We start from the raw sequence: 6,000 nt of genomic DNA on the forward strand, positions 1-6,000 counted from the left end.
TAAAACACATCCATTGTTCACAAAATGGCATTAATCCTCTGGAAGCAAAGACAAGAAACGATTTCGCCTACTCACGGGCACAAGTCCTCTTTAATTATTGTTTCTTTGTGATGTCACCTGGGTGATGTACCCGAGGATCTGTATCCTCAAGGGGGTCATTGCTGTGACTTTTATCTTCTTTTTATGATTCCTTGGATTCAATGGATCTCAAAATTTGAGTTTATAATGACACTAATTCGAAAATTGCTTTTCATGTGCCAAAATATACAAAATCGTTTGGAGCAGTGGTTCTCAAACTGGAGACAAATGGCTCCCCTTCGGTCTTGGGATATTCTAAGGGTGGGGGCACGGATGAATTTCATGCCGAAGAGCAGACATGGCAAATAGTTAAAGGCGTCACAGAAATCTGTGAAAAAAATTTCTAATGAAAAGGAATAAAAATGTTCAATGTGACTATTTCCCCATAGAACTAGGACCAACTTACCACACGGGGTGGTGGTGGTTAATCCTGGCGTAGACTAGGAGGAGAGGGCCTACATGACAAAATCTGGTGATAGGATTTTCGAAAATGATCACCTTACCTAAATATGTGTTGTTATTCCCAGTTGAGTATTGGGCCCAGAGCACACCACATTGTTGGGGGTCCCCATGATATTGAGATATGGCCCTGCATAGAACTTCCACTAGAGGGAAGCTTATTTGATTTCTATTCCAGAGATAAATAGACAGACTATCATTTATAAATTTTTGTTCATTATAAATTCACTCAAAAAATCAATTCAGAAAGTAGGAAAAAGGTCTCACATGAGGGGGCACGAGAAAAAAATATGATGCTTCTAGAGGCCATGGAGGTAGTGTAATAATGTGCTAAATAAATTAAGCACACATATTGTCAGTTGGTGGTCCATCAAGTTGTTTCGGAAGTGTGTGTATGTGTGCAGGTTTTTGTCTGTTGTTGCCACAGGTGTTTCAGGGGTCAGAAGGTGCTACACTACCTAAGGTAAAAAAAAAGCCAATCTATCTCCACGTTAAAAAGTCTCCCCACAGAAAGCAACAGACAAGGTCTTCATAAGATCATCATGGACCCCCGGGCCAAGTGATTTTTTTGAGGCCCTACGTGGAAAAATTCTAGGAAATTTTCTATCAATTCCCATTTTTGTGAGACCCCTCTTCTCTTGAGGCCCCCGGGCCGTGACCGGGTGGGCCCATGTGTTAAGACGGCACTGGCAACAGGCCTACAACTATACAATTATTCAATCGTTACACTTCACTCATAGTTAAAAAAAAAATTGATGCCAGATTGAAGCACCACTACACACAACAAGCATTACATAGAAACAAACTTCATGCCAGGTTCGCTACACATACACACACATTCCAACATGTACCAATTCGTTAGAAATTCTGCAGAGGAATATGGACGAGGTGCATGTGTGGGTTCAGTAGTCTATCTGCAAGCAGTGGCGTATTTTTAATGAATGAGTGGCCAAATTTGGCGCAAATTTTATGAATGAGTCGCCAAAAAAATTAGTGGAATTGGAAAAGGACGGAAAAATTTGTATGAATATCGATAAATCCGTCTCTGCCCAGACAGCAAGGGACTAGGTTAGTGAGTGACCAGAAGAGTGACTTAACTGTGAACAAGCATTGAAACGACCAAAATAGAGTGACTTAAAGAGACAAGGACTAGATCAGTGAGCGACCTAGTATGTACAAGCAGCGTGTAAAAGCATGTGATTAACCAAAATAGTGACCTACAGGGTGTACAAGCATGTGAATGCCAAAAAACTGTCACAAAGCACGTGTAAAAGTGTAAATGATTGAAAGAGTGACCTATAGAGCATGGAACCATGTCAGTGAGAACAAAAAGCGTGACCTAGAGCACGCGCAAGCACGTGGATAACTAAAAGAGTGACTTAGAGAGCGTGTGGCCATGAGTGACCAAAAGAGTGACTTAGGTGTATTTGCAGGAAGGGGGATGGAAGGCCAAGTGATCATAGCAAAGTGTGGCGAATTTAAGAAAAGAGTAGTCACAAAAATGAGACTATAATGAAAGAAGGGCGGAAAAGTTCATGTAGGTAGCATACAGGCGGCAAAACCATAAATGCGCCTCTGCCTCCAAGTGGTGGTCTCCCCCGGTACAATTGACCAGGCTAAGTACAAGAGTGAAATGCGAGGATTGATCCGATAAATACAGGTTATAGCGTCGACTAGAGCTCACAGGTTTTCCCTGATGTTTAAAAGCTGTCCCTAAACAGGAGACATTTTTGGAAAATAAAATATCGGCACCATAATCTTGAATAGGTTTTCTGAGGAATATCGACTCGTCTCGTAAGATCTGTACAGTCAGGACTGCGACCTGTGGTAACTCGTGCCACGTCTCCTTAAGGCTGGGTCGAGAGTTCAACCAATGCATGATTTGTATTTCTATTTTGAGCAGCGGAACCTACAAACTTGGACACTTGTATATCTCGGACACCTACCCTCGCTGGAATGTTTGGAATGGCACCGGCCATATTGCTGTGACGCAGAATGTCCACCACAACACTGTACCTCTGCATTTGGGACGGATTTCAACTGTACGTGTCCAACTTACGCACATGTTTTACTGTTGAGGCCAGCTTGTATAATTGAGACTTTAGAAGAATTTGACCTCCACTGGTGGTAATACTGACGGAATTTCATGCCTGCTGCGAGAGTGTCGGGAGTGCCCACAGGCAGAGTGATCACTTCAAAATAAGGAAGCAAAATGCCAACACAAGCAAGAACACGAAACAAGCACAACTCTGACAACATGAATACGTTATGGGCCAATCATACACTCAGAACACAGACATTATGACATCCACCGATTCATTAGAAATTCCGCTGAGGAATGTGTACGAGGTGCATGTACGGTTAAGTACAGTGGAATCTCGATAACTCAACATCTATTATTACCTTGGTTGGCACAATACTAATTTCAATGTAGGGAAAACTCTAACTCAACGCATGTTTGGCTAAACTCCGCTTAAGTTGAGCTAGATCAAGGAATTATCCTAAGTATGAAAACTTTTTACAGAAAATTACAGACCAAAAAAAATCTGTGAATTTGTGGATGTTAGAATGTGGATTTTAGATGCTGTTGAAATGATTGAGTTCTGCATGGAAGTCAGTCACGGGTGCCACGATTCGGAACTGCTTCCGCCATGTTTGTTTTTGTTCTGAGTCTTTGGAAAACGAAATTTCTCTGAAGATTTCTCTCAGATTACGTGTGGAGAAAGCATAAATAACGCTAAAACGCTACAGGTGATTGTATCGAGGATGAATTTGTGAACATTGACTCTGATCTTGTAACTTCAGGACTTTTAGAAGACAACGATATTCTAGAATCAATCAACCGAAGAGCATGTTCTTCATGTTCCGAAGAAATAGAATTATATAAAAAGTTCAGATGAAGAAGTACAGTCGAATCCCGTTATAACGAATTCCAAGAGACCGGAGAAATCGCTTCGTTATAACGAAATTTCATTATAAAGGAATCCCAGGTTTTTGCATTATTCCTATGTAAACTTATCTGGGGGATTAGAAAAGTGTTCGTTAGAACGAGATTTTCGCTGTAACGGCATTCGCTAGAACAGGATTTGACTGTATCTGCACCATCTCGCCAAGAATTCATGAGAATTCATATTTGATGAAAAAAATAATATATGAATTCATGAGAATTCATATTTGACGAAAAAATAATATAAGAATTAATGAGAATTCATATTTGATGAAAAAAATAATATAAGAATTCATATTTGATGAAAAAAAATAATATAAGAATTCATGAGAATTCATATTTGATGAAAAATAATATAAGAATTCATGAGAATTCATATTTGATGAGAAAAATAATATAAAAATTCATGAGAATTCATATTTGATGAAAAAAATAATATAAGAATTCATGAGAATTCATATTTGACGAAAAAATAATATAAGAATTCATGAGAATTCATATTTGATGAAAAAAATAATATAAGAATTCATGAGAATTCATATTTGATGAAAAAAATAATATAAGAATTCATGAGGATTCATATTTGATGAAAAAAATAATATAAGAATTCATGAGAATTCATATTTGATGAAAAAAATAATATAAGAATTCATGAGAATTCATATTTGATGAAAAAATAATATAAGAATTCATGAGAATTCATATTTGATGAAAAAATAATATAAGAATTCATGAGAATTCATATTTGACGAAAAATAATTTCAGAATTCATGAAAATTCATATTTGACGAAAAAATAATATAAGAATTCATGAGAATTCATATTTGACGAAAAATAATTTCAGAATTCATGAAAATTTATATTTAACGAAAAAATGGTTTCAGAATCGATGAAAATTCATATTCAATGCAAAAATGTCACAGAAACATTATTTTATAGTTGTTGCAGTTGGAATCAATTAAGTGAGGAACTATTCGATGAATCTTGTTTTCCATATTTAATTACAAAAAAATAAATAAATAAAGCCAAAATCAAATATTAGCCACAGCCGAAAATGACATTAAATAATAGGTAAAATAATTTATGGAAATTAATTAATGGATAATTAATCACAGAAAAGAAACTGAATTTTCCAACCGATAAAAAACGCATTATTCAAAGAGGTACGGAAAGGCGGCGTGGAAAGAGTTACATTGCACTGGGGAGTGCGGGAAGGAAAATCCTTATAAGAACCACTGCACTAGGGTATTATGCATAGTCACAGATAAAGGGGCGATAAATTTCACGTATTTATCAAATTTTTCCAACGACACTTAGTTATTACGCGTAATCGCCGGTAAAAGTGATAATGCTTTCAGTATTTATCAAATTTACCAACGAAGCTTGGTTATTATGCATAATCTCCATTAAACGTGATAAATTTATCAATCTTACCAAGGCGATTTGTAAGTATGCATATTTACCGGTTATTACGTATAATAACCGATTTATCACATTTACCCTAATATATATATATACGCCAATCTGCGGACATGGTACACACCCCTCTGTCATGAAGACCATTGAAATAGTTTGAAGAATATTTACAGTATGTATATCATTTTTCCGACCAATCCTTAGAAGCCCTTGCATTGCGCATGACTGAAAGCACACGTTTGTAAATGGATGATAATACTGCCAATTAATGGGTATTCGCCGAATCGTGGTTTTTGCCTTGTCACTGATGAATGCTTCCGACATCCATCGACATCTACTGGATCTATCAGAGGCGTTAGTGATCTCATGTATTACTTCTCGACCCTTGCGGAAGTTCAACACATCTCATCGTCGTCGTCGCCGGTCAAGTCAAGTTGAGGGTAGGCGAAACATGCTCCATCAGTGGATTACACGTGATGAGTAGCTTTAAGGTCACGATAAAAAGTTTCAAAATCTGAAAATCAGTGAGCCGTTTTTTAGGTGAAGGGACACCACCTTCACGTGCTCAAAGCGATAAATGCTGCTCGAACAACAACTTCCTACATGGCCGGAGAGTCGCCTCTCGGCAACACGACGTTTTTGACAGATAGAATCTCAGTTATGTTGTGAGTGACCTATAGCGTCTCGAGCCGATATCGTATTATCAACCCTCCCTCCACATCATCAGCGATGATGGTCATTAATGGTCTTCAGAAGATCATACAAGACAATAGACGGAAAATAAAGATCGACACAACACTGGTCCTACGAAATGTGTTCGTTGTTTCAGTCCAGCGACCACAGTGCACCCACCAGCAGCGCATTCAGTCATCACGTGATTCGTTCTCCAGGGGTTGGCGTGCATGCGTGCGCGGATGTCATCGTCTCAAGACGTTGGCGAAGACCAACCACGATGTGCGTAGACAATATGTGAAGGGAGTCATTGTAGGTATAGTCACACGGCGTGGGAGTGACCTTGGCAAAAAAAAAAAAAATGATGGAGATGGAGACTAGAGAAAACACGGTCAGGCTGAAAGGTAACCGATTTCCCCTCGGAAGAA

This window comes from Pholcus phalangioides, unplaced genomic scaffold (assembly GCF_987345545.1).
Source record: "Pholcus phalangioides strain wild (caught in Gottingen) unplaced genomic scaffold, Ppha-v1.0 ptg000004l_1, whole genome shotgun sequence".
Taxonomy (NCBI): Eukaryota; Metazoa; Arthropoda; class Arachnida; order Araneae; family Pholcidae; genus Pholcus; species Pholcus phalangioides.